Below are 26,379 nucleotides of genomic sequence, written 5' to 3'. Positions count from 1 at the left end.
TGATATCTTTTTGGAGCTGATATTTTTGTCAAGATCTTAAATTCCTGTCAATCATGTTATAAAGTCTTTCTTTAAATAACAGACATGCACAGCACACTTTTAGTGTAACTCTAGCATTGCTTTTACAGTAGCAGTCGTGCTATTGTCCAGATGTGACTTGCCATCAAGCCTTTGATAGTGATGAGAACACAGTCAAAATGCTAGAAATAATTGACTTTAAAGTAGGAAAAGTGGTGTCAGAAAGCCGGGATTGGGAGATAGCACAAAGACGAGCTGGCCGAGAGGTTAAGGTTATGGACTGCTAATCCATTGTGCTCAGCACGCATGTGTTCAAATCCCGTCCTCGTCGGTTTAATTTACGTTGTCTGAACATGCTACTTTTGCGAAGAATGCTTGAAGCCAACACTTGAAGCTTACACATCACTGTAAAAAAATACTTTAAATTAAGAAATCTATTTCAAGATCAGAAAAAGATGCCGATTGAAGCTTAAACAAAAATAACAAGATATAAACCAGTAAAGTCAAGATTATGAACAAGATGCCATTTGAAGACAACACAAAAATTTCAAGAATATACCAGTCAAATCAGGAATTCTACTTCAAGATCATGAACATAATACTCAGTCTTACAATTGGATCTGAAAGTGTTTTCATTTTACAAAATCATTTATTATTAAGTAAATAAAGTCTAGAACATTCTCTAGGTATTTGTTAAACTTATATGGGCTGCTGATAGTTAAGACAATACAATCCACAGAGGTTTAAATTATTGACTTTTAAATGCCACAAGTGGTGTCGGATTGCTGGGTGCATTGTCAACATGGAGGACGAGGTGGCCGAGTGGTTAAGGCGATGGACTGCTAATCCATTGTGCTCTGCACGCATGGGTTCAAATCCCATCCTCGCCGGTTTAATTTACGTTGTCTGGACATGCTACTTTTGCGAAGAATGCTTGAAGCCAACACTTGAAGCTTACACATCACTGTAAAAAAATACTTTAAATTAAGAAATCTATTTTAAGATCAGAAAAAGATGCTGATTGAAGCTAAAACAAAAATATCAAGATATAAACCAGTAAAGTCAAGATTATGAACAAGATGCCATTTGAAGACAACACAAAAATTTCAAGAATATACCAGTCAAATCAGGAATTCTACTTCAAGATCATGAACAAAATACTCTGTCTTACAATTGGATCATGTTATAAAGTCTTTCTTTAAATAACAGACATGCACAGCACACTTTTAGTGTAACTCTAGCATTGCTTTTACAGTAGCAGTCGTGCTATTGGCCAGATGTGACTTGCCATCAAGCCTTTGATAGTGATGAGAACACAGTCAAAATGCTAGAAATAATTGACTTTAAAGTAGGAAAAGTGGTGTCAGAAAGCCGGGATTGGGAGATAGCACAAAGACGAGCTGGCCGAGAGGTTAAGGTTATGGACTGCTAATCCATTGTGCTCAGCACGCATGTGTTCAAATCCCGTCCTCGTCGGTTTAATTTACGTTGTCTGAACATGCTACTTTTGCGAAGAATGCTTGAAGCCAACACTTGAAGCTTACACATCACTGTAAAAAAATACTTTAAATTAAGAAATCTATTTCAAGATCAGAAAAAGATGCCGATTGAAGCTTAAACAAAAATAACAAGATATAAACCAGTAAAGTCAAGATTATGAACAAGATGCCATTTGAAGACAACACAAAAATTTCAAGAATATACCAGTCAAATCAGGAATTCTACTTCAAGATCATGAACATAATACTCAGTCTTACAATTGGATCTGAAAGTGTTTTCATTTTACAAAATCATTTATTATTAAGTAAATAAAGTCTAGAACATTCTCTAGGTATTTGTTAAACTTATATGGGCTGCTGATAGTTAAGACAATACAATCCACAGAGGTTTAAATTATTGACTTTTAAATGCCACAAGTGGTGTCGGATTGCTGGGTGCATTGTCAACATGGAGGACGAGGTGGCCGAGTGGTTAAGGCGATGGACTGCTAATCCATTGTGCTCTGCACGCATGGGTTCAAATCCCATCCTCGTCGGCTTGATATCTTTTTGGAGCTGATATTTTCGTCAAGATCTAAAATTCCTGTCAATCATGTTATAAAGTCTTTGTTTAAATAACAGACATGCACAGCACACTTTTAGTGTAACTCTAGCATTGCTTTAACAGTAGCAGTCGTGCTATTGGCCAGATGTGACTTGCCATCAAGCCTTTGATAGTGATGAGAACACAGTCCAAATCCTAGAAATAGTTGACTTTAAAGTAGGAAAAGTGGTGTCAGAAAGCCGGGATTGGGAGATAGCAGAAAGACGAGCTGGCCGAGATGGTTAAGTTTATGGACTGCTAATCCATTATGCTCAGCACGCATGGGTTCAAATCCCATCCTCGTCGGTTTAATTTACGTTGTCTGGACATGCTACTTTTGCGAAGAATGCTTGAAGCCAACACTTGAAGCTTACACATCACTGTAAAAAAATACTTTAAATTAAGAAATCTATTTCAAGATCAGAAAAAGATGCCGATTGAAGCTTAAACAAAAATATCAAGATATAAACCAGTAAAGTCAAGATTATAAACAAGATGCCATTTGAAGACAACACAAAAATTTCAAGAATATACCAGTCAAATCAGGAATTCTACTTCAAGATCATGAACATAATACTCAGTCTTACAATTGGATCTGAAAGGGTTTTCATTTTACAAAATCATTTATTATTAATTAAATAAAGTCTAGAACATTCTCTAGGTATTTGTTAAACTTATATGGGCTGATGATAGTTAAGACAATACAATCCACAGAGGTTTAAATTATTGACTTTTACATGCCACAAGTGGTGTCGGATTGCTGGGTGCATTGTCAATATGGAGGACGAGGTGGCCGAGTGGTTAAGGCGATGGACTGCTAATCCATTGTGCTCTGCACGCATGGGTTCAAATCCCATCCTCGTCGGTTTAATTTACGTTGTCTGGACATGCTACTTTTGCGAAGAATGCTTGAAGCCAACACTTGAAGCTTACACATCACTGTAAAAAAATACTTTAAATTAAAAAATCTATTTTAAGATCAGAAAAAGATGCTGATTGAAGCTTAAACAAAAATATCAAGATATAAACCAGTAAAGTCAAGATTATGAACAAGATGCCATTTGAAGACAACACAAAAATTTCAAGAATATACCAGTCAAATCAGGAATTCTACTTCAAGATCATGAACAAAATACTCTGTCTTACAATTGGATCTGAAAGGGTTTTCATTTTACAAAATCTTTTATTATTAAGTAAATAAAGTCTAGAACATTCTCTAGGTATTTGTTAAACTTATATGGGCTGCTGATAGTTTAGACAATACAATCCACAGAGGTTTAAATTATTGACTTTTAAATGCCACAAGTGGTGTCGGATTGCTGGGTACATTGTCAACATGGAGGACGAGGTGGCCGAGTGGTTAAGGCGATGGACTGCTAATCTATTGTGCTCTGCACGCATGGGTTCAAATCCCATCCTCGTAGCCTTGATATTTTATTGGAGATGATATTTTTGTCAAGATCTTAAATTCCTGTCAATCATGTTATAAAGTCTTTCTTTAAATAACAGACATGCATAGCACACTTTTAGTGTAACTCTAGCATTGCTTTACAGTAGCAGTCGTGCGATTGGCCAGATGTGACTTGCCATCAAGCCTTTGATAGCGAAGAATGCTTGAAGCCAACACTTGAAGCTTACACATCACTGTAAAAAAAAAACTTTAAATTAAGAAATCTATTTCAAGATCAGAAAAAGATGCCGATTGAAGCTTAAACAAAAATATCAAGATATAAACCAGTAAAGTCAAGATGATGAACAAAATGCCATTTGAAGACAACACAAAAAATTTCAAGAATATACCAGTCAAATCAGGAATTCTACTTCAAGATCATGAACATAATACTCAGTCTTACAATTGGCTTGATATCTTTTTGGAGCTGATATTTTCGTCAAGATCTAAAATTCCTGTCAATCATGTTATAAAGTCTTTGTTTAAATAACAGACATGCACAGCACACTTTTAGTGTAACTCTAGCATTGCTTTAACAGTAGCAGTCGTGCTATTGGCCAGATGTGACTTGCCATCAAGCCTTTGATAGTGATGAGAACACAGTCCAAATCCTAGAAATAGTTGACTTTAAAGTAGGAAAAGTGGTGTCAGAAAGCCGGGATTGGGAGATAGCAGAAAGACGAGCTGGCCGAGATGGTTAAGTTTATGGACTGCTAATCCATTATGCTCAGCACGCATGGGTTCAAATCCCATCCTCGTCGGTTTAATTTACGTTGTCTGGACATGCTACTTTTGCGAAGAATGCTTGAAGCCAACACTTGAAGCTTACACATCACTGTAAAAAAATACTTTAAATTAAGAAATCTATTTCAAGATCAGAAAAAGATGCCGATTGAAGCTTAAACAAAAATATCAAGATATAAACCAGTAAAGTCAAGATTATAAACAAGATGCCATTTGAAGACAACACAAAAATTTCAAGAATATACCAGTGAAATCAGGAATTCTACTTCAAGATCATGAACATAATACTCAGTCTTACAATTGGATCTGAAAGGGTTTTCATTTTACAAAATCATTTATTATTAATTAAATAAAGTCTAGAACATTCTCTAGGTATTTGTTAAACTTATATGGGCTGATGATAGTTAAGACAATACAATCCACAGAGGTTTAAATTATTGACTTTTACATGCCACAAGTGGTGTCGGATTGCTGGGTGCATTGACAATATGGAGGACGAGGTGGCCGAGTGGTTAAGGCGATGGACTGCTAATCCATTGTGCTCTGCACGCATGGGTTCAAATCCCATCCTCGTCGGTTTAATTTACGTTGTCTGGACATGCTACTTTTGCGAAGAATGCTTGAAGCCAACACTTGAAGCTTACACATCACTGTAAAAAAATACTTTAAATTAAAAAATCTATTTTAAGATCAGAAAAAGATGCTGATTGAAGCTTAAACAAAAATATCAAGATATAAACCAGTAAAGTCAAGATTATGAACAAGATGCCATTTGAAGACAACACAAAAATTTCAAGAATATACCAGTCAAATCAGGAATTCTACTTCAAGATCATGAACAAAATACTCTGTCTTACAATTGGATCTGAAAGGGTTTTCATTTTACAAAATCTTTTATTATTAAGTAAATAAAGTCTAGAACATTCTCTAGGTATTTGTTAAACTTATATGGGCTGCTGATAGTTTAGACAATACAATCCACAGAGGTTTAAATTATTGACTTTTAAATGCCACAAGTGGTGTCGGATTGCTGGGTACATTGTCAACATGGAGGACGAGGTGGCCGAGTGGTTAAGGCGATGGACTGCTAATCTATTGTGCTCTGCACGCATGGGTTCATATCCAATCCTCGTCGGCTTGATATCTTTTTGGAGCTGATATTTTTGTCAAGATCTTAAATTCCTGTCAATCATGTTATAAAGTCTTTCTTTAAATAACAGACATGCACAGCACACTTTTAGTGTAACTCTAGCATTGCTTTTACAGTAGCAGTCGTGCTATTGTCCAGATGTGACTTGCCATCAAGCCTTTGATAGTGATGAGAACACAGTCAAAATGCTAGAAATAATTGACTTTAAAGTAGGAAAAGTGGTGTCAGAAAGCCGGGATTGGGAGATAGCACAAAGACGAGCTGGCCGAGAGGTTAAGGTTATGGACTGCTAATCCATTGTGCTCAGCACGCATGGGTTCAAATCCCATACTCGTCGGTTTAATTTACGTTGTCTGGACATGCTACTTTTGCGAAGAATGCTTGAAGCCAACACTTGAAGCTTACACACCACTGTAAAAAAATACTTTAAATTAAGAAATCTATTTCAAGATCAGAAAAAGATGCCGATTGAAGCTTAAACAAAAATATCAAGATATAAACCAGTAAAGTCAAGATTATGAACAAGATGCCATTTGAAGACAACACAAAAATTTCAAGAATATACCAGTCAAATCAGGAATTCTACTTCAAGATCATGAACAAAATACTCTGTCTTACAATTGGATCTGAAAGGGTTTTCATTTTACAAAATCATTTATTATTAAGTAAATAAAGTCTAGAACATTCTCTAGGTATTTGTTAAACTTATATGGGCTGCTGATAGTTAAGACAATACAATCCACAGAGGTTTAAATTATTGACTTTTAAATGCCACAAGTGGTGTCGGATTGCTGGGTGCATTGTCAACATGGAGGACGAGGTGGCCGAGTGGTTAAGGCGATGGACTGCTAATCCATTGTGCTCTGCACGCATTGGTTCAAATCCCATCCTCGTCGGCTTGATATCTTTTTGGAGCTGATATTTTTGTCAAGATCTTAAATTCCTGTCAATCATGTTATAAAGTCTTTCTTTAAATAACAGACATGCACAGCACACTTTTAGTGTAACTCTAGCATTGCTTTTACAGTAGCAGTCGTGCTATTGGCCAGATGTGACTTGCCATCAAGCCTTTGATAGTGATGAGAACACAGTCCAAATGCTAGAAATAGTTGACTTTAAAGTAGGAAAAGTGGTGTCAGAAAGCCGGGATTGGGAGATAGCAGAAAGACGAGCTGGCCGAGATGGTTAAGGTTATGGACTGCTAATCCATTGTGCTCAGCACGCATGGGTTCAAATCCCATCCTCGTCGGTTTAATTTACGTTGTCTGGACATGCTACTTTTGCGAAGAATGCTTGAAGCCAACACTTGAAGCTTACACATCACTGTAAAAAAATACTTTAAATTAAGAAATCTATTTTAAGATCAGAAAAAGATGCTGATTGAAGCTTAAACAAAAATATCAAGATATAAACCAGTAAAGTCAAGATTATGAACAAGATGCCATTTGAAGACAACACAAAAATTTCAAGAATATACCAGTCAAATCAGGAATTCTACTTCAAGATCATGAACATAATACTCAGTCTTACAATTGGATCTGAAAGTGTTTTCATTTTACAAAATCATTTATTATTAAGTAAATAAAGTCTAGAACATTCTCTAGGTATTTGTTAAACTTATATGGGCTGCTGATAGTTTAGACAATACAATCCACAGAGGTTTAAATTATTGACTTTTAAATGCCACAAGTGGTGTCGGATTGCTGGGTGCATTGTCAACATGGAGGACGAGGTGGCCGAGTGGTTAAGGCGATGGACTGCTAATCCATTGTGCTCTGCACGCATGGGTTCAAATCCCATCCTCGTCGGCTTGATATTTTTTTGGAGATGATATTTTTGTCAAGATCGTAAATTCCTGTCAATCATGTTATAAAGTCTTTCTTTAAATAACAGACATGCACAGCACACTTTTAGTGTAACTCTAGCATTGCTTTTACAGTAGCAGTCGTGCTATTGGCCAGATGTGACTTGCCATCAAGCCTTTGATAGTGATGAGAACACAGTCCAAACGCTAGAAATAATTGACTTTAAAGTAGGAAAAGTGGTGTCAGAAAGCCGGGATTGGGAGATAGCAGAAAGACGAGCTGGCCGAGAGGTTAAGGTTATGGACTGCTAATCCATTGTGCTCAGCACGCATGGGTTCAAATCCCATCCTCGTCGGTTTAATTTACGTTGTCTGGACATGCTACTTTTGCGAAGAATGCTTGAAGCCAACACTTGAAGCTTACACATCACTGTAAAAAAATACTTTAAATTAAGAAATCTATTTTAAGATCAGAAAAAGATGCTGATTGAAGCTTAAACAAAAATATCAAGATATAAACCAGTAAAGTCAAGATTATGAACAAGATGCCATTTGAAGACAACACAAAAATTTCAAGAATATACCAGTCAAATCAGGAATTCTACTTCAAGATCATGAACATAATACTCAGTCTTACAATTGGATCTGAAAGTGTTTTCATTTTACAAAATCATTTATTATTAAGTAAATAAAGTCTAGAACATTCTCTAGGTATTTGTTAAACTTATATGGGCTGCTGATAGTTTAGACAATACAATCCACAGAGGTTTAAATTATTGACTTTTAAATGCCACAAGTGGTGTCGGATTGCTGGGTGCATTGTCAACATGGAGGACGAGGTGGCCAAGTGGTTAAGGCGATGAACTGCTAATCCATTGTGCTCTGCACGCATGGGTTCAAATCCCATCCTCGTCGGCTTGATATTTTTTTGGAGATGATATTTTTGTCAAGATCGTAAATTCCTGTCAATCGTGTTATAAAGTCTTTCTTTAAATAACAGACATGCACAGCACACTTTTAGTGTAACTCTAGCATTGCTTTTACAGTAGCAGTCGTGCTATTGGCCAGATGTGACTTGCCATCAAGCCTTTGATAGTGATGAGAACACAGTCCAAATGCTAGAAATAGTTGACTTTAAAGTAGGAAAAGTGGTGTCAGAAAGCCGGGATTGGGAGATAGCAGAAAGACGAGCTGGCCGAGATGGTTAAGGTTATGGACTGCTAATCCATTATGCTCAGCATGCATGGGCTCAAAACCCATCCTCGTCGGTTTAATTTACGTTGTCTGGACATGCTACTTTTGCGAAGAATGCTTGAAGCCAACACTTGAAGCTTACACATCACTGTAAAAAAATACTTTAAATTAAGAAATCTATTTCAAGATCAGAAAAAGATGCCGATTGAAGCTTAAACAAAAATATCAAGATATAAACCAGTAAAGTCAAGATTATGAACAAGATGCCATTTGAAGACAACACAAAAATTTCAAGAATATACCAGTCAAATCAGGAATTCTACTTCCTGGACATGCTACTTTTGCGAAGAATGCTTGAAGCCAACACTTGAAGCTTACACATCACTGTAAAAAAATACTATAAATTAAGAAATCTTTTTCAAGATCAGAAAAAGATAACGATTGAAGCTTAAACAAAAATAACAAGATATAAACCAGTAAAGTCAAGATTATGAACAAGATGCCATTTGAAGACAACACAAAAATTTCAAGAATATACCAGTCAAATCAGGAATTCTACTTCAAGATCATGAACAAAATACTCTGTCTTACAATTGGATCTGAAAGGGTTTTCATTTTACAAAATCATTTATTATTAAGTAAATAAAGTCTAGAACATTCTCTAGGTATTTGTTAAACTTATATGGGCTGCTGATAGTTAAGACAATACAATCCACAGAGGTTTAAATTATTGACTTTTAAATGCCACAAGTGGTGTCGGATAGCTGGGTACATTGTCAACATGGAGGTCGAGGTGGCCGAGTGGTTAAGGCGATGGACTGCTAATCCATTGTGCTCTGCACGCATGGGTTCAAATCCCATCCTCGTCGGCTTGATATCTTTTTGGAGCTGATATTTTTGTCAAGATCTTAAATTCCTGTCAATCATGTTATAAAGTCTTTCTTTAAATAACAGACATGCACAGCACACTTTTAGTGTAACTCTAGCATTGCTTTTACAGTAGCAGTCGTGCTATTGGCCAGATGTGACTTGCCATCAAGCCTTTGATAGTGATGAGAACACAGTCCAAATGCTAGAAATAGTTGACTTTAAAGTAGGAAAAGTGGTGTCAGAAAGCCGGGATTGGGAGATAGCAGAAAGACGAGCTGGCCGAGATGGTTAAGGTTATGGACTGCTAATCCATTATGCTCAGCACGCATGGGTTCAAATCCCATCCTCGTCGGTTTAATTTACTTTGTCTGGACATGCTACTTTTGCGGAGAATGCTTGAAGCCAACACTTGAAGCTTACACATCACTGTAAAAAAATACTTTAAATTAAGAAATCTATTTTAAGATCAGAAAAAGATGCTGATTGAAGCTTAAACAAAAATATCAAGATATAAACCAGTAAAGTCAAGATTATGAACAAGATGCCATTTGAAGACAACACAAAAATTTCAAGAATATACCAGTCAAATCAGGAATTCTACTTCAAGATCATGAACAAAATACTCTGTCTTACAATTGGATCTGAAAGGGTTTTCATTTTACAAAATCTTTTATTATTAAGTAAATAAAGTCTAGAACATTCTCTAGGTATTTGTTAAACTTATATGGGCTGCTGATAGTTAAGACAATACAATCCACAGAGGTTTAAATTATTGACTTTTAAATGCCACAAGTGGTGTCGGATTGCTGGGTGCATTGTCAACATGGAGGACGAGGTGGCCGAGTGGTTAAGGCGATGGACTGCTAATCCATTGTGCTCTGCACGCACGGGTTCAAATCACATCCTCGTCGTTTTAATTTACGTTGTCTGGACGTGCTACTTTTGCGAAGAATGCTTGAAGCCAACACTTGAAGCTTACACATCACTGTAAAAAAATACTTTAAATTTAGAAATCTATTTTAAGATCAGAAAAAGATGCTGATTGAAGCTAAAACAAAAATATCAAGATATAAACCAGTAAAGTCAAGATTATGAACAAGATGCCATTTGAAGACAACACAAAAATTTCAAGAATATACCAGTCAAATCAGGAATTCTACTTCAAGATCATGAACAAAATACTCTGTCTTACAATTGGATCTGAAAGGGTTTTCATTCGACAAAATCTTTTATTATTAAGTAAATAAAGTCTAGAACATTCTCTAGGTATTTGTTAAACTTAAATGGGCTGCTGATAGTTTAGACAATACAATCCACAGAGGTTTAAATTATTGACTTTTAAATGCCACAAGTGGTGTCGGATTGCTGGGTGCATTGTCAACATGGAGGACGAGGTGGCCGAGTGGTTAAGGCGATGGACTGCTAATCCATTGTGCTCTGCACGCATGGGTTCAAATCCCATCCTCGTCGGCTTGATATCTTTTTGGAGCTGATATTTTTGTCAAGATCTTAAATTCCTGTCAATCATGTTATAAAGTCTTTCTTTAAATAACAGACATGCACAGCACACTTTTAGTGTAACTCTAGCATTGCTTTTACAGTAGCAGTCGTGCTATTGGCCAGATGTGACTTGCCATCAAGCCTTTGATAGTGATGAGAACACAGTCCAAATGCTAGAAATAGTTGACTTTAAAGTAGGAAAAGTGGTGTCAGAAAGCCGGGATTGGGAGATAGCAGAAAGACGAGCTGGCCGAGATGGTTAAGTTTATGGACTGCTAATCCATTATGCTCAGCACGCATGGGTTCAAATCCCATCCTCGTCGGTTTAATTTATGTTGTCTGGACATGCTACTTTTGCGAAGAATGCTTGAAGCCAACACTTGAAGCTTACACATCACTGTAAAAAAATACTTTAAATTAAGAAATCTATTTTAAGATCAGAAAAAGATGCTGATTGAAGCTAAAACAAAAATATCAAGATATAAACCAGTAAAGTCAAGATTATGAACAAGATGCCATTTGAAGACAACACAAAAATTTCAAGAATATACCAGTCAAATCAGGAATTCTACTTCAAGATTATGAACAAAATACTCTGTCTTACAATTGGATCTGAAAGGGTTTTCATTTTACAAAATCTTTTATTATTAAGTAAATAAAGTCTAGAACATTCTCTAGGTATTTGTTAAACTTATATGGGCTGCTGATAGTTTAGACAATACAATCCACAGAGGTTTAAATTATTGACTTTTAAATGCCACAAGTGGTGTCGGATTGCTGGGTGCATTGTCAACATGGAGGACAAGGTGGCCGAGTGGTTAAGGCGATGGACTGCTAATCCACTGTGCTCTGCACGCATGGGTTCAAATCCCATCCTCGTCGGCTTGATATCTTTTTGGAGCTGATATTTTTGTCAAGATCTTAAATTCCTGTCAATCATGTTATAAAGTCTTTCTTTAAATAACAGACATGCACAGCACACTTTTAGTGTAACTCTAGTATTGCTTTTACAGTAGCGGTCGTGCTATTGGCCAGATGTGACTTGCCATCAAGCCTTTGATAGTGATTAGAACACAGTCCAAATGCTAGAAATAGTTGACTTTAAAGTAGGAAAAGTGGTGTCAGAAAGCCGGGATTGGGAGATAGCAGAAAGACGAGCTGGCCGAGATGGTTAAGGTTATGGACTGCTAATCCATTATGCTCAGCACGCATGGGTTCAAATCCCATCCTCGTTGGTTTAATTTACGTTGTCTGGACATGCTACTTTTGCGAAGAATGCTTGAAGCCAACACTTGAAGCTTACACATCACTGTAAAAAAATACTTTAAATTAAGAAATCTATTTTAAGATCAGAAAAAGATGCTGATTGAAGCTAAAACAAAAATATCAAGATATAAACCAGTAAAGTCAAGATTATGAACAAGATGCCATTTGAAGACAACACAAAAATTTCAAGAATATACCAGTCAAATCAGGAATTCAACTTCCTGGACATGCTACTTTTGCGAAGAATGCTTGAAGCCAACACTTGAAGCTTACACATCACTGTAAAAAAATACTATAAAAAAAGAAATCTTTTTCAAGATCAGAAAAAGATAACGATTGAAGCTTAAACAAAAATAACAAGATATAAACCAGTAAAGTCAAGATTATGAACAAGATGCCATTTGAAGACAACACAAAAATTTCAAGAATATACCAGTCAAATCAGGAATTCTACTTCAAGATCATGAACAAAATACTCTGTCTTACAATTGGATCTGAAAGGGTTTTCATTTTACAAAATCATTTATTATTAAGTAAATAAAGTCTAGAACATTCTCTAGGTATTTGTTAAACTTATATGGGCTGCTGATAGTTTAGACAATACAATCCACAGAGGTTTAAATTATTGACTTTTAAATGCCACAATTGGTGTCGGATTGCTGGGTGCATTGTCAACATGGAGGACGAGGTGGCCGAGTGGTTAAGGCGATGGACTGCTAATCCATTGTGCTCTGCACGCATGGGTTCAAATCCCATCCTCGTCGGCTTGATATCTTTTTGGAGCTGATATTTTTGTCAAGATCTTAAATTCCTGTCAATCATGTTATAAAGTCTTTCTTTAAATAACAGACATGCACAGCACACTTTTAGTGTAACTCTAGCATTGCTTTTACAGTAGCAGTCGTGCTATTGGCCAGATGTGACTTGCCATCAAGCCTTTGATAGTGATGAGAACACAGTCCAAATGCTAGAAATAGTTGACTTTAAAGTAGGAAAAGTGGTGTCAGAAAGCCGGGATTGGGAGATAGCAGAAAGACGAGCTGGCTGAGATGGTTAAGGTTATGGACTGCTAATCCATTATGCTCAGCACGCATGGGTTCAAATCCCATCCTCGTCGGTTTAATTTACGTTGTCTGGACATGCTACTTTTGCGAAGAATGCTTGAAGCCAACACTTGAAGCTTACACATCACTGTAAAAAAATACTTTAAATTAAGAAATCTATTTTAAGATCAGAAAAAGATGCCGATTGAAGCTTAAACAAAAATATCAAGATATAAACCAGTAAAGTCAAGATTATGAACAAGATGCCATTTGAAGACAACACAAAAATTTCAAGAATATACCAGTCAAATCAGGAATTCTACTTCAAGATCATGAACAAAATACTCTGTCTTACAATTGGATCTGAAAGGGTTTTCATTTTACAAAATCTTTTATTATTAAGTAAATAAAGTCTAGAACATTCTCTAGGTATTTGTTAAACTTATATGGGCTGCTGATAGTTAAGACAATACAATCCACAGAGGTTTAAATTATTGACTTTTAAATGCCACAAGTGGTGTCGGATTGCTGGGTGCATTGTCAACATGGAGGACGAGGTGGCCGAGTGGTTAAGGCGATGGACTGCTAATCCATTGTGCTCTGCACGCATGGGTTCAAATCCCATCCTTGTCGTTTTAATTTACGTTGTCTGGACATGCTACTTTTGCGAAGAATGCTTGAAGCCAACACTTGAAGCTTACACATCACTGTAAAAAATTACTTTAAATTAAGAAATCTATTTTAAGATCAGAAAAAGATGCTGATTGAAGCTAAAACAAAAATATCAAGATATAAACCAGTAAAGTCAAGATTATGAACAAGATGCCATTTGAAGACAACACAAAAATTTCAAGAATATACCAGTCAAATCAGGAATTCTACTTCAAGATCATGAACAAAATACTCTGTCTTACAATTGGATCTGAAAGGGTTTTCATTTGACAAAATCTTTTATTATTAAGTAAATAAAGTCTAGAACATTCTCTAGGTATTTGTTAAACTTAAATGGGCTGCTGATAGTTTAGACAATACAATCCACAGAGGTTTAAATTATTGACTTTTAAATGCCACAAGTGGTGTCGGATTGCTGGGTGCATTGTCAACATGGAGGACGAGGTGGCCGAGTGGTTAAGGCGATGGACTGCTAATCCATTGTGCTCTGCACGCATGGGTTCAAATCCCATCCTCGTCGGCTTGATATCTTTTTGGAGCTGATATTTTTGTCAAGATCTTAAATTCCTGTCAATCATGTTATAAAGTCTTTCTTTAAATAACAGACATGCACAGCACACTTTTAGTGTAACTCTAGCATTGCTTTTACAGTAGCAGTCGTGCTATTGGCCAGATGTGACTTGCCATCAACCCTTTGATAGTGATGAGAACACAGTCCAAATGCTAGAAATAGTTGACTTTAAAGTAGGAAAAGTGGTGTCAGAAAGCCGGGATTGGGAGATAGCAGAAAGACGAGCTGGCCGAGATGGTTAAGTTTATGGACTGCTAATCCATTATGCTCAGCACGCATGGGTTCAAATCCCATCCTCGTTGGTTTAATTTATGTTGTCTGGACATGCTACTTTTGCGAAGAATGCTTGAAGCCAACACTTGAAGCTTACACATCACTGTAAAAAAATACTTTAAATTAAGAAATCTATTTCAAGATCAGAAAAAGATGCCGATTGAAGCTTAAACAAAAATATCAAGATATAAACCAGTAAAGTCAAGATTATGAACAAGATGCCATTTGAAGACAACACAAAAATTTCAAGAATATACCAGTCAAATCAGGAATTCTACTTCAAGATCATGAACATAATACTCAGTCTTACAATTGGATCTGAAAGTGTTTTCATTTTACAAAATCATTTATTATTAAGTAAATAAAGTCTAGAACATTCTCTAGGTATTTGTTAAACTTATATGGGCTGCTGATAGTTAAGACAATACAATCCACAGAGGTTTAAATTATTGACTTTTAAATGCCACAAGTGGTGTTGGATTGCTGGGTGCATTGTCAACATGGAGGAAGAGGTGGCCGAGTGGTTAAGGCGATGGACTGCTAATCCATTGTGCTCTGCACGCATGGGTTCAAATTCCATCCTCGTCGGTTTAATTTGCGTTGTCTGGACATGCTACTTTTGCGAAGAATGCTTGAAGCCAACACTTGAAGCTTACACATCACTGTAAAAAAATACTTTAAATTAAGAAATCTATTTCAAGATCAGAAAAAGATGCCGATTGAAGCTTAAACAAAAATATCAAGATATAAACCAGTAAAGTCAAGATTATGAACAAGATGCCATTTGAAGACAACACAAAAATTTCAAGAATATACCAGTCAAATCAGGAATTCTACTTCCTGGACATGCTACTTTTGCGAAGAATGCTTGAAGCCAACACTTGAAGCTTACACATCACTGTAAAAAAATACTATAAATTAAGAAATCTTTTTCAAGATCAGAAAAAGATAACGATTGAAGCTTAAACAAAAATAACAAGATATAAACCAGTAAAGTCAAGATTATGAACAAGATGCCATTTGAAAACAACACAAAAATTTCAAGAATATACCAGTCAAATCAGGAATTCTACTTCAAGATCATGAACAAAATACTCTGTCTTACAATTGGATCTGAAAGGGTTTTCATTTTACAAAATCATTTATTATTAAGTAAATAAAGTCTAGAACATTCTCTAGGTATTTGTTAAACTTATATGGGCTGCTGATAGTTTAGACAATACAATCCACAGAGGTTTAAATTATTGACTTTTAAATGCCACAAGTGGTGTCGGATTGCTGGGTGCATTGTCAACATGGAGGACGAGGTGGCCGAGTGGTTAAGGCGATGGACTGCTAATCCATTGTGCTCTGCACGCATGGGTTCAAATCCCATCCTCGTCGGCTTGATATCTTTTCGGAGCTGATATTTTTGTCAAGATCTTAAATTCCTGTCAATCATGTTATAAAGTCTTTCTTTAAATAACAGACATGCACAGCACACTTTTAGTGTAACTCTAGCATTGCTTTTACAGTAGCAGTCGTGCTATTGGCCAGATGTGACTTGCCATCAAGCCTTTGATAGTGATGAGAACACAGTCCAAATGCTTGAAATAGTTGACTTTAAAATAGGAAAAGTGGTGTCAGAAAGCCGGGATTGGATGATAGCAGAAAGACGAGCTGGCCGAGATGGATAAGGTTATGGACTGCTAATCCATTATGCTCAGCACGCATGGGTTCAAATCTCATCCTCGTCGGTTTAATTTACGTTGTCTGGACATGCCACTTTTGCGAAGAATGCTTGAAGCCAACACTTGAAGCTTACACATCACTGTAAAAAAATACTTTAAATTAAGAAATCTATTTTAAGATCAGAAAAAGATGCTGATTGAAGCTTAAACAAAAATATCAAGATATAAACCAGTAAAGTCAAGATTATGAACAAGATGCCATTTGAAGACAACACAAAAATTTCAAGAATATACCAGTCAAATCAGGAATTCTACTTCAAGATCATGAACAAAATACTCTGTCTTACAATTGGATCTGAAAGGGTTTTCATTTTACAAAATCTTTTATTATTAAGTAAATAAAGTCTAGAACATTCTCTAGGTATTTGTTAAACTTATATGGGCTGCTGATAGTTAAGACAATACAATCCACAGAGGTTTAAATTATTGACTTTTAAATGCCACAAGTGGTGTCGGATTGCTGGGTGCATTGTCAACATGGAGGACGAGGTGACCGAGTGGTTAAGGCGATGGACTGCTAATCCATTGTGCTCTGCACGCATGGGTTCAAATCCCATCCTCGTCGGCTTGATATCTTTTTGGAGCTGATATTTTTGTCAAGATCTTAAATTCCTGTCAATCATGTTATAAAGTCTTTCTTTAAATAACAGACATGCACAGCACACTTTTAGTGTAACTCTAGTATTGCTTTTACAGTAGCGGTCGTGCTATTGGCCAGATGTGACTTGCCATTAAGCCTTTGATAGTGATGAGAACACAGTCCAAATGCTAGAAATAGTTGACTTTAAAGGAGGAAAAGTGGTGTCAGAAAGCCGGGATTGGGAGATAGCAGAAAGACGAGCTGGCCGAGATGGTTAAGGTTATGGATTGCTAATCCATTATGCTCAGCACGCATGGGTTCAAATCCCATCTTCGTCGGTTTAATTTACGTTGTCTGGACATGCTACTTTTGCGAAGAATGCTTGAAGCCAACACTTGAAGCTTACACATCACTGTAAAAAAATACTTTAAATTAAGAAATCTATTTTAAGATCAGAAAAAGATGCTGATTGAAGCTAAAACAAAAATATCAAGATATAAACCAGTAAAGTCAAGATTATGAACAAGATGCCATTTGAAGACAACACAAAAATTTCAAGAATATACCAGTCAAATCAGGAATTCTACTTCCTGGACATGCTACTTTTGCGAAGAATGCTTGAAGCCAACACTTGAAGCTTACACATCACTGTAAAAAAATACTATAAATTAAGAAATCTTTTTCAAGATCAGAAAAAGATAACGATTTAAGCTTAAACAAAAATAACAAGATATAAACCAGTAAAGTCAAGATTATGAACAAGATGCCATTTGAAGACAACACAAAAATTTCAAGAATATACCAGTCAAATCAGGAATTCTACTTCAAGATCATGAACAAAATACTCTGTCTTACAATTGGATCTGAAAGGGTTTTCATTTTTACAAAATCATTTATTATTAAGTAAATAAAGTCTAGAACATTCTCTAGGTATTTGTTAAACTTATATGGGCTGCTGATAGTTTAGACAATACAATCCACAGAGGTTTAAATTATTGACTTTTAAATGCCACAAGTGGTGTCGGATTGCTGGGTGCATTGTCAACATGGAGGACGAGGTGGCCGAGTGGTTAAGGCGATGGACTGCTAATCCATTGTGCTCTGCACGCATGGGTTCAAATCCCATCCTCGTCAGCTTGATATCTTTTTGGAGCTGATATTTTTGTCAAGATCTTAAATTCCTGTCAATCATGTTATAAAGTCTTTCTTTAAATAACAGACATGCACAGCACACTTTTAGTGTAACTCTAGCATTGCTTTTACAGTAGCAGTCGTGCTATTGGCCAGATGTGACTTGCCATCAAGCCTTTGATAGTGATGAGAACACAGTCCAAATGCTAGAAATAGTTGACTTTAAAGTAGGAAAAGTGGTGTCAGAAAGCCGGGATTGGGAGATAGCAGAAAGACGAGCTGGCCGAGATGGTTAAGGTTATGGACTGCTAATCCGTTATGCTCAGCACGCATGGGTTCAAATCCCATCCTCGTCGGTTTAATTTACGTTGTCTGGACATGCTACTTTTGCGAAGAATGCTTGAAGTCAACACTTGAAGCTTACACATCACTGTAAAAAAATACTTTAAATTAAGAAATCTATTTCAAGATCAGAAAAAGATGCCGATTGAAGCTTAAACAAAAATATCAAGATATAAACCAGTAAAGTCAAGATTATGAACAAGATGCCATTTGAAGACAACACAAAAATTTCAAGAATATACCAGTCAAATCAGGAATTCTACTTCAAGATCATGAACATAATACTCAGTATTACAATTGGATCTGAAAGTGTTTTCATTTTACAAAATCATTTATTATTAAGTAAATAAAGTCTAGAACATTCTCTAGGTATTTGTTAAACTTATATGGGCTGCTGATAGTTAAGACAATACAATCCACAGAGGTTTAAATTATTGACTTTTAAATGCCACAAGTGGTGTCGGATTGCTGGGTGCATTGTCAACATGGAGGTCGAGGTGGCCGAGTGGTTAAGGCGATGGACTGCTAATCCATTGTGCTCTGCACGCATGGGTTCAAATCCCATCCTCGTCGGCTTGATATCTTTTTGGAGCTGATATTTTTGTCAAGATCTTAAATTCCTGTCAATCATGTTATAAAGTCTTTCTTTAAATAACAGACATGCACAGCACACTTTTAGTGTAACTCTAGCATTGCTTTTACAGTAGCAGTCGTGCTATTGGCCAGATGTGACTTGCCATCAACCCTTTGATAGTGATGAGAACACAGTCCAAATGCTAGAAATAGTTGACTTTAAAGTAGGAAAAGTGGTGTCAGAAAGCCGGGATTGGGAGATAGCAGAAAGACGAGCTGGCCGAGATGGTTAAGTTTATGGACTGCTAATCCATTATGCTCAGCACGCATGGGTTCAAATCCCATCCTCGTTGGTTTAATTTATGTTGTCTGGACATGCTACTTTTGCGAAGAATGCTTGAAGCCAAAACTTGAAGCTTACACATCACTGTAAAAAAATACTTTAAATTAAGAAATCTATTTCAAGATCAGAAAAAGATGCCGATTGAAGCTTAAACAAAAATATCAAGATATAAACCAGTAAAGTCAAGATTATGAACAAGATGCCATTTGAAGACAACACAAAAATTTCAAGAATATACCAGTCAAATCAGGAATTCTACTTCAAGATCATGAACATAATACTCAGTCTTACAATTGGATCTGAAAGTGTTTTCATTTTACAAAATCATTTATTATTAAGTAAATAAAGTCTAGAACATTCTCTAGGTATTTGTTAAACTTATATGGGCTGCTGATAGTTAAGACAATACAATCCACAGAGGTTTAAATTATTGACTTTTAAATGCCACAAGTGGTGTTGGATTGCTGGGTGCATTGTCAACATGGAGGAAGAGGTGGCCGAGTGGTTAAGGCGATGGACTGCTAATCCATTGTGCTCTGCACGCATGGGTTCAAATTCCATCCTCGTCGGTTTAATTTGCGTTGTCTGGACATGCTACTTTTGCGAAGAATGCTTGAAGCCAACACTTGAAGCTTACACATCACTGTAAAAAAATACTTTAAATTAAGAAATCTATTTCAAGATCAGAAAAAGATGCCGATTGAAGCTTAAACAAAAATATCAAGATATAAACCAGTAAAGTCAAGATTATGAACAAGATGCAATTTGAAGACAACACAAAAATTTCAAGAATATACCAGTCAAATCAGGAATTCTACTTCCTGGACATGCTACTTTTGCGAAGAATGCTTGAAGCCAACACTTGAAGCTTACACATCACTGTAAAAAAATACTATAAATTAAGAAATCTTTTTCAAGATCAGAAAAAGATAACGATTGAAGCTTAAACAAAAATAACAAGATATAAACCAGTAAAGTCAAGATTATGAACAAGATGCCATTTGAAAACAACACAAAAATTTCAAGAATATACCAGTCAAATCAGGAATTCTACTTCAAGATCATGAACAAAATACTCTGTCTTACAATTGGATCTGAAAGGGTTTTCATTTTACAAAATCATTTATTATTAAGTAAATAAAGTCTAGAACATTCTCTAGGTATTTGTTAAACTTATATGGGCTGCTGATAGTTTAGACAATACAATCCACAGAGGTTTAAATTATTGACTTTTAAATGCCACAAGTGGTGTCGGATTGCTGGGTGCATTGTCAACATGGAGGACGAGGTGGCCGAGTGGTTAAGGCGATGGACTGCTAATCCATTGTGCTCTGCACGCATGGGTTCAAATCCCATCCTCGTCGGCTTGATATCTTTTCGGAGCTGATATTTTTGTCAAGATCTTAAATTCCTGTCAATCATGTTATAAAGTCTTTCTTTAAATAACAGACATGCACAGCACACTTTTAGTGTAACTCTAGCATTGCTTTTACAGTAGCAGTCGTGCTATTGGCCAGATGTGACTTGCCATCAAGCCTTTGATAGTGATGAGAACACAGTCCAAATGCTTGAAATAGTTGACTTTAAAATAGGAAAAGTGGTGTCAGAAAGCCGGGATTGGGAGATAGCAGAAAGACGAGCTGGCCGAGATGGATAAGGTTATGGACTGCTAATCCATTATGCTCAGCACGCATGGGTTCAAATCTCATCCTCGTCGGTTTAATTTACGTTGTCTGGACATGCCACTTTTGCGAAGAATGCTTGAAGCCAACACTTGAAGCTTACACATCACTGTAAAAAAATACTTTAAATTAAGAAATCTATTTTAAGATCAGAAAAAGATGCTGATTGAAGCTTAAACAAAAATATCAAGATATAAACCAGTAAAGTCAAGATTATGAACAAGATGCCATTTGAAGACAACACAAAAATTTCAAGAATATACCAGTCAAATCAGGAATTCTACTTCAAGATCATGAACAAAATACTCTGTCTTACAATTGGATCTGAAAGGGTTTTCATTTTACAAAATCTTTTATTATTAAGTAAATAAAGTCTAGAACATTCTCTAGGTATTTGTTAAACTTATATGGGCTGCTGATAGTTAAGACAATACAATCCACAGAGGTTTAAATTATTGACTTTTAAATGCCACAAGTGGTGTCGGATTGCTGGGTGCATTGTCAACATGGAGGACGAGGTGACCGAGTGGTTAAGGCGATGGACTGCTAATCCATTGTGCTCTGCACGCATGGGTTCAAATCCCATCCTCGTCGGCTTGATATCTTTTTGGAGCTGATATTTTTGTCAAGATCTTAAATTCCTGTCAATCATGTTATAAAGTCTTTCTTTAAATAACAGACATGCACAGCACACTTTTAGTGTAACTCTAGTATTGCTTTTACAGTAGCGGTCGTGCTATTGGCCAGATGTGACTTGCCATTAAGCCTTTGATAGTGATGAGAACACAGTCCAAATGCTAGAAATAGTTGACTTTAAAGGAGGAAAAGTGGTGTCAGAAAGCCGGGATTGGGAGATAGCAGAAAGACGAGCTGGCCGAGATGGTTAAGGTTATGGATTGCTAATCCATTATGCTCAGCACGCATGGGTTCAAATCCCATCTTCGTCGGTTTAATTTACGTTGTCTGGACATGCTACTTTTGCGAAGAATGCTTGAAGCCAACACTTGAAGCTTACACATCACTGTAAAAAAATACTTTAAATTAAGAAATCTATTTTAAGATCAGAAAAAGATGCTGATTGAAGCTTAAACAAAAATATCAAGATATAAACCAGTAAAGTCAAGATTATGAACAAGATGCCATTTGAAGACAACACAAAAATTTCAAGAATATACCAGTCAAATCAGGAATTCTACTTCAAGATCATGAACATAATACTCAGTCTTACAATTGGATCTGAAAGTGTTTTCATTTTACAAAATCATTTATTATTAAGTAAATAAAGTCTAGAACATTCTCTAGGTATTTGTTAAACTTATATGGGCTGCTGATAGTTAAGACAATACAATCCACAGAGGTTTAAATTATTGACTTTTAAATGCCACAAGTGGTGTTGGATTGCCGGGTGCATTGTCAACATGGAGGACGAGGTGGCTGAGTGGTTAAGGCGATGGACAGCTAATCCATTGTGCTCTGCACGCATGGGTTCAAATTCCATCCTCGTCGGTTTAATTTACGTTGTCTGGACATGCTACTTTTGCGAAGAATGCTTGAAGCCAACACTTGAAGCTTACACATCACTGTAAAAAAATACTTTAAATTAAGAAATCTATTTCAAGATCAGAAAAAGATGCCGATTGAAGCTTAAACAAAAATATCAAGATATAAACCAGTAAAGTCAAGATTATGAACAAGATGCCATTTGAAGACAACACAAAAATTTCAAGAATATACCAGTCAAATCAGGAATTCTACTTCCTGGACATGCTACTTTTGCGAAGAATGCTTGAAGCCAACACTTGAAGCTTACACATCACTGTAAAAAAATACTATAAATTAAGAAATCTTTTTCAAGATCAGAAAAAGATAACGATTGAAGCTTAAACAAAAATAACAAGATATAAACCAGTAAAGTCAAGATTATGAACAAGATGCCATTTGAAAACAACACAAAAATTTCAAGAATATACCAGTCAAATCAGGAATTCTACTTCAAGATCATGAACAAAATACTCTGTCTTACAATTGGATCTGAAAGGGTTTTCATTTTACAAAATCATTTATTATTAAGTAAATAAAGTCTAGAACATTCTCTAGGTATTTGTTAAACTTATATGGGCTGCTGATAGTTTAGACAATACAATCCACAGAGGTTTAAATTATTGACTTTTAAATGCCACAAGTGGTGTCGGATTGCTGGGTGCATTGTCAACATGGAGGACGAGGTGGCCGAGTGGTTAAGGCGATGGACTGCTAATCCATTGTGCTCTGCACGCATGGGTTCAAATCCCATCCTCGTCGGCTTGATATCTTTTCGGAGCTGATATTTTTGTCAAGATCTTAAATTCCTGTCAATCATGTTATAAAGTCTTTCTTAAAATAACAGACATGCACAGCACACTTTTAGTGTAACTCTAGCATTGCTTTTACAGTAGCAGTCGTGCTATTGGCCAGATGTGACTTGCCATCAAGCCTTTGATAGTGATGAGAACACAGTCCAAATGCTTGAAATAGTTGACTTTAAAATAGGAAAAGTGGTGTCAGAAAGCCGGGATTGGGAGATAGCAGAAAGACGAGCTGGCCGAGATGGATAAGGTTATGGACTGCTAATCCATTATGCTCAGCACGCATGGGTTCAAATCTCATCCTCGTCGGTTTAATTTACGTTGTCTGGACATGCTACTTTTGCGAAGAATGCTTGAAGCCAACACTTGAAGCTTACACATCACTGTAAAAAAATACTTTAAATTAAGAAATCTATTTTAAGATCAGAAAAAGATGCTGATTGAAGCTTAAACAAAAATATCAAGATATAAACCAGTAAAGTCAAGATTATGAACAAGATGCCATTTGAAGACAACACAAAAATTTCAAGAATATACCAGTCAAATCAGGAATTCTACTTCAAGATCATGAACAAAATACTCTGTCTTACAATTGGATCTGAAAGGGTTTTCATTTTACAAAATCTTTTATTATTAAGTAAATAAAGTCTAGAACATTCTCTAGGTATTTGTTAAACTTATATGGGCTGCTGATAGTTAAGACAATACAATCCACAGAGGTTTAAATTATTGACTTTTAAATGCCACAAGTGGTGTCGGATTGCTGGGTGCATTGTCAACATGGAGGACGAGGTGGCCGAGTGGTTAGGCGATGGACTGCTAATCCATTGTGCTCTGCACGCATGGGTTCAAATCCCATCCTCGTCGGTTTAATTTACGTTGTCTGTACATGCTACTTTTGCGAAGAATGCTTGAAGCCAACACTTGAAGCTTACACATCACTGTAAAAAAATACTTTAAATTAAGAAATCTATTTTAAGATCAGAAAAAGATGCTGATTGAAGCTAAAACAAAAATATCAAGATATAAACCAGTAAAGTCAAGATTATGAACAAGATGCCATTTGAAGACAACACAAAAATTTCAAGAATATACCAGTCAAATCAGGAATTCTACTTCAAGATCATGAACAAAATACTCTGTCTTACAATTGGATCTGAAAGGGTTTTCATTTTACAAAATCTTTTATTATTAAGTAAATAAAGTCTAGAACATTCTCTAGGTATTTGTTAAACTTATATGGGCTGCTGATAGTTTAGACAATACAATCCACAGAGGTTTAAATTATTGACTTTTAAATGCCACAAGTGGTGTCGGATTGCTGGGTGCATTGTCAACATGGAGGACGAGGTGGCCGAGTGGTTAAGGCGATGGACTGCTAATTCATTGTGCTCTGCACGCATTGGTTCAAATCCCATCCTCGTCGGCTTGATATCTTTTTGGAGCTGATATTTTTGTCAAGATCTTAAATTCCTGTCAATCATGTTATAAAGTCTTTCTTTAAATAACAGACATGCACAGCACACTTTTAGTGTAACTCTAGCATTGCTTTTACAGTAGCAGTCGTGCTATTGGCCAGATGTGACTTGCCATCAAGCCTTTGATAGTGATGAGAACACAGTCCAAATGCTAGAAATAGTTGACTTTAAAGTAGGAAAAGTGGTGTCAGAAAGCCGGGATTGGGAGATAGCAGAAAGACGAGCTGGCCGAGATGGTTAAGGTTATGGACTGCTAATCCATTATGCTCAGCACGCATGGGTTCAAATCCCATCCTCGTCGGTTTAATTTACGTTGTCTGGACATGCTACTTTTGCGAAGAATGCTTGAAGCCAACACTTGAAGCTTACACATCACTGTAAAAAATACTTTAAATTAAGAAATCTATTTTAAGATCAGAAAAAGATGCTGATTGAAGCTAAAACAAAAATATCAAGATATAAACCAGTAAAGTCAAGATTATGAACAAGATGCCATTTGAAGACAACACAAAAATTTCAAGAATATACCAGTCAAATCAGGAATTCTACTTCCTGGACATGCTACTTTTGCGAAGAATGCTTGAAGCCAACACTTGAAGCTTACACATCACTGTAAAAAAATACTATAAATTAAGAAATCTTTTTCAAGATCAGAAAAAGATAACGATTGAAGCTTAAACAAAAATAACAAGATATAAACCAGTAAAGTCAAGATTATGAACAAGATGCCATTTGAAGACAACACAAAAATTTCAAGAATATACCAGTCAAATCAGGAATTCTACTTCAAGATCATGAACAAAATACTCTGTCTTACAATTGGATCTGAAAGGGTTTTCATTTTACAAAATCATTTATTATTAAGTAAATAAAGTCTAGAACATTCTCTAGGTATTTGTTAAACTTATATGGGCTGCTGATAGTTTAGACAATACAATCCACAGAGGTTTAAATTATTGACTTTTAAATGCCACAAGTGGTGTCGGATTGCTGGGTGCATTGTCAACATGGAGGACGAGGTGGCCGAGTGGTTAAGGCGATGGACTGCTAATCCATTGTGCTCTGCACGCATGGGTTCAAATCCCATCCTCGTCGGCTTGATATCTTTTTGGAGCTGATATTTTTGTCAAGATCTTAAATTCCTGTCAATCATGTTATAAAGTCTTTCTTTAAATAACAGACATGCACAGCACACTTTTAGTGTAACTCTAGCATTGCTTTTACAGTAGCAGTCGTGCTATTGGCCAGATGTGACTTGCCATCAAGCCTTTGATAGTGATGAGAACACAGTCCAAATGCTAGAAATAGTTGACTTTAAAGTAGGAAAAGTGGTGTCAGAAAGCCGGGATTGGGAGATAGCAGAAAGACGAGCTGGCCGAGATGGTTAAGGTTATGGACTGCTAATCCGTTATGCTCAGCACGCATGGGTTCAAATCCCATCCTCGTCGGTTTAATTTACGTTGTCTGGACATGCTACTTTTGCGAAGAATGCTTGAAGTCAACACTTGAAGCTTACACATCACTGTAAAAAAATACTT

The 26,379-nt window shown here is 36.2% G+C and overlaps 32 non-coding genes across 32 annotated transcripts; all 32 read left to right on the top strand.

The window, feature by feature from the left end:
* Positions 1 to 825: 825 nt before the first annotated feature.
* Positions 826 to 908, top strand: TRNAS-GCU (transfer RNA serine (anticodon GCU)). The gene has a single exon. It is a non-coding gene; the product is annotated as a tRNA-Ser (tRNA).
* Positions 909 to 1,971: 1,063 nt separating this feature from the next.
* Positions 1,972 to 2,053, top strand: TRNAS-GCU (transfer RNA serine (anticodon GCU)). Its single transcript has one exon. It is a non-coding gene; the product is annotated as a tRNA-Ser (tRNA).
* Positions 2,054 to 2,883: 830 nt separating this feature from the next.
* TRNAS-GCU (transfer RNA serine (anticodon GCU)) lies at positions 2,884 to 2,965 on the top strand. The gene has a single exon. It is a non-coding gene; the product is annotated as a tRNA-Ser (tRNA).
* A 477-nt stretch (positions 2,966 to 3,442) lies between these two features.
* On the top strand, positions 3,443 to 3,524 carry TRNAS-GCU (transfer RNA serine (anticodon GCU)). Its single transcript has one exon. It is a non-coding gene; the product is annotated as a tRNA-Ser (tRNA).
* A 1,264-nt stretch (positions 3,525 to 4,788) lies between these two features.
* TRNAS-GCU (transfer RNA serine (anticodon GCU)) lies at positions 4,789 to 4,870 on the top strand. Its single transcript has one exon. It is a non-coding gene; the product is annotated as a tRNA-Ser (tRNA).
* Positions 4,871 to 5,347: 477 nt separating this feature from the next.
* Positions 5,348 to 5,429, top strand: TRNAS-GCU (transfer RNA serine (anticodon GCU)). The gene has a single exon. It is a non-coding gene; the product is annotated as a tRNA-Ser (tRNA).
* A 270-nt stretch (positions 5,430 to 5,699) lies between these two features.
* On the top strand, positions 5,700 to 5,781 carry TRNAS-GCU (transfer RNA serine (anticodon GCU)). Its single transcript has one exon. It is a non-coding gene; the product is annotated as a tRNA-Ser (tRNA).
* A 477-nt stretch (positions 5,782 to 6,258) lies between these two features.
* Positions 6,259 to 6,340, top strand: TRNAS-GCU (transfer RNA serine (anticodon GCU)). Its single transcript has one exon. It is a non-coding gene; the product is annotated as a tRNA-Ser (tRNA).
* A 270-nt stretch (positions 6,341 to 6,610) lies between these two features.
* TRNAS-GCU (transfer RNA serine (anticodon GCU)) lies at positions 6,611 to 6,693 on the top strand. Its single transcript has one exon. It is a non-coding gene; the product is annotated as a tRNA-Ser (tRNA).
* A 477-nt stretch (positions 6,694 to 7,170) lies between these two features.
* TRNAS-GCU (transfer RNA serine (anticodon GCU)) lies at positions 7,171 to 7,252 on the top strand. Its single transcript has one exon. It is a non-coding gene; the product is annotated as a tRNA-Ser (tRNA).
* A 270-nt stretch (positions 7,253 to 7,522) lies between these two features.
* TRNAS-GCU (transfer RNA serine (anticodon GCU)) lies at positions 7,523 to 7,604 on the top strand. The gene has a single exon. It is a non-coding gene; the product is annotated as a tRNA-Ser (tRNA).
* Positions 7,605 to 8,081: 477 nt separating this feature from the next.
* TRNAS-GCU (transfer RNA serine (anticodon GCU)) lies at positions 8,082 to 8,163 on the top strand. Its single transcript has one exon. It is a non-coding gene; the product is annotated as a tRNA-Ser (tRNA).
* A 1,066-nt stretch (positions 8,164 to 9,229) lies between these two features.
* Positions 9,230 to 9,311, top strand: TRNAS-GCU (transfer RNA serine (anticodon GCU)). Its single transcript has one exon. It is a non-coding gene; the product is annotated as a tRNA-Ser (tRNA).
* Positions 9,312 to 10,141: 830 nt separating this feature from the next.
* On the top strand, positions 10,142 to 10,223 carry TRNAS-GCU (transfer RNA serine (anticodon GCU)). The gene has a single exon. It is a non-coding gene; the product is annotated as a tRNA-Ser (tRNA).
* Positions 10,224 to 10,700: 477 nt separating this feature from the next.
* TRNAS-GCU (transfer RNA serine (anticodon GCU)) lies at positions 10,701 to 10,782 on the top strand. Its single transcript has one exon. It is a non-coding gene; the product is annotated as a tRNA-Ser (tRNA).
* Positions 10,783 to 11,612: 830 nt separating this feature from the next.
* TRNAS-GCU (transfer RNA serine (anticodon GCU)) lies at positions 11,613 to 11,694 on the top strand. Its single transcript has one exon. It is a non-coding gene; the product is annotated as a tRNA-Ser (tRNA).
* Positions 11,695 to 12,760: 1,066 nt separating this feature from the next.
* TRNAS-GCU (transfer RNA serine (anticodon GCU)) lies at positions 12,761 to 12,842 on the top strand. Its single transcript has one exon. It is a non-coding gene; the product is annotated as a tRNA-Ser (tRNA).
* An 830-nt stretch (positions 12,843 to 13,672) lies between these two features.
* TRNAS-GCU (transfer RNA serine (anticodon GCU)) lies at positions 13,673 to 13,754 on the top strand. Its single transcript has one exon. It is a non-coding gene; the product is annotated as a tRNA-Ser (tRNA).
* Positions 13,755 to 14,231: 477 nt separating this feature from the next.
* TRNAS-GCU (transfer RNA serine (anticodon GCU)) lies at positions 14,232 to 14,313 on the top strand. Its single transcript has one exon. It is a non-coding gene; the product is annotated as a tRNA-Ser (tRNA).
* Positions 14,314 to 15,143: 830 nt separating this feature from the next.
* TRNAS-GCU (transfer RNA serine (anticodon GCU)) lies at positions 15,144 to 15,225 on the top strand. The gene has a single exon. It is a non-coding gene; the product is annotated as a tRNA-Ser (tRNA).
* A 713-nt stretch (positions 15,226 to 15,938) lies between these two features.
* Positions 15,939 to 16,020, top strand: TRNAS-GCU (transfer RNA serine (anticodon GCU)). The gene has a single exon. It is a non-coding gene; the product is annotated as a tRNA-Ser (tRNA).
* Positions 16,021 to 16,850: 830 nt separating this feature from the next.
* TRNAS-GCU (transfer RNA serine (anticodon GCU)) lies at positions 16,851 to 16,932 on the top strand. The gene has a single exon. It is a non-coding gene; the product is annotated as a tRNA-Ser (tRNA).
* Positions 16,933 to 17,999: 1,067 nt separating this feature from the next.
* Positions 18,000 to 18,081, top strand: TRNAS-GCU (transfer RNA serine (anticodon GCU)). The gene has a single exon. It is a non-coding gene; the product is annotated as a tRNA-Ser (tRNA).
* Positions 18,082 to 18,911: 830 nt separating this feature from the next.
* TRNAS-GCU (transfer RNA serine (anticodon GCU)) lies at positions 18,912 to 18,993 on the top strand. The gene has a single exon. It is a non-coding gene; the product is annotated as a tRNA-Ser (tRNA).
* Positions 18,994 to 19,823: 830 nt separating this feature from the next.
* Positions 19,824 to 19,905, top strand: TRNAS-GCU (transfer RNA serine (anticodon GCU)). Its single transcript has one exon. It is a non-coding gene; the product is annotated as a tRNA-Ser (tRNA).
* A 713-nt stretch (positions 19,906 to 20,618) lies between these two features.
* On the top strand, positions 20,619 to 20,700 carry TRNAS-GCU (transfer RNA serine (anticodon GCU)). The gene has a single exon. It is a non-coding gene; the product is annotated as a tRNA-Ser (tRNA).
* An 830-nt stretch (positions 20,701 to 21,530) lies between these two features.
* Positions 21,531 to 21,612, top strand: TRNAS-GCU (transfer RNA serine (anticodon GCU)). The gene has a single exon. It is a non-coding gene; the product is annotated as a tRNA-Ser (tRNA).
* An 830-nt stretch (positions 21,613 to 22,442) lies between these two features.
* TRNAS-GCU (transfer RNA serine (anticodon GCU)) lies at positions 22,443 to 22,524 on the top strand. Its single transcript has one exon. It is a non-coding gene; the product is annotated as a tRNA-Ser (tRNA).
* Positions 22,525 to 23,237: 713 nt separating this feature from the next.
* TRNAS-GCU (transfer RNA serine (anticodon GCU)) lies at positions 23,238 to 23,319 on the top strand. Its single transcript has one exon. It is a non-coding gene; the product is annotated as a tRNA-Ser (tRNA).
* An 830-nt stretch (positions 23,320 to 24,149) lies between these two features.
* Positions 24,150 to 24,230, top strand: TRNAS-GCU (transfer RNA serine (anticodon GCU)). Its single transcript has one exon. It is a non-coding gene; the product is annotated as a tRNA-Ser (tRNA).
* Positions 24,231 to 24,707: 477 nt separating this feature from the next.
* Positions 24,708 to 24,789, top strand: TRNAS-GCU (transfer RNA serine (anticodon GCU)). Its single transcript has one exon. It is a non-coding gene; the product is annotated as a tRNA-Ser (tRNA).
* Positions 24,790 to 25,854: 1,065 nt separating this feature from the next.
* TRNAS-GCU (transfer RNA serine (anticodon GCU)) lies at positions 25,855 to 25,936 on the top strand. The gene has a single exon. It is a non-coding gene; the product is annotated as a tRNA-Ser (tRNA).
* Positions 25,937 to 26,379: the final 443 nt, after the last annotated feature.

This window comes from Crinia signifera, chromosome 11 (assembly GCF_055691185.1).
Source record: "Crinia signifera chromosome 11, ASM5569118v1, whole genome shotgun sequence".
NCBI classification, from domain to species: Eukaryota; Metazoa; Chordata; class Amphibia; order Anura; family Myobatrachidae; genus Crinia; species Crinia signifera.
The sequence above is the reverse complement of the archived record's forward strand: the minus strand, read 5'-3'. Positions and strand labels throughout refer to the sequence as shown.